Genomic DNA, 329 nt, shown 5'->3' on the forward strand with positions numbered 1-329 from the left:
AACCTCCACTTCCGCGTTCTGAAGTTAAATATGGTGCCGATATGCAATGCGGCTCACAATCAGAGCCTGCACTTGTCGTATAAGGTCCTGTTCCTTGAGTCCCCTCTTCCTGCTGGTAATTCGTTGAATCATGCGCAAGACCTGCTTGGTCGTGTGCTGTAGCTTCTGTATGGCATATCCTCCACCCCCGTCCTTTTGTAAGTGTAAGCCGAGGATCCGAAATCTGCCTACTTTGGTAATTTCTCTAGGACCTATTCGCAGGTGGATGGTTAGTGCCGGGGCAGTCGATTGTCCTCGTGAGAGCTTCTCGATTATCAGGAGCTCCGTAT

The sequence above is a fragment of the Dermacentor silvarum genome, chromosome 9, assembly GCF_013339745.2.
Source record: "Dermacentor silvarum isolate Dsil-2018 chromosome 9, BIME_Dsil_1.4, whole genome shotgun sequence".
Classification (NCBI taxonomy): Eukaryota; Metazoa; Arthropoda; class Arachnida; order Ixodida; family Ixodidae; genus Dermacentor; species Dermacentor silvarum.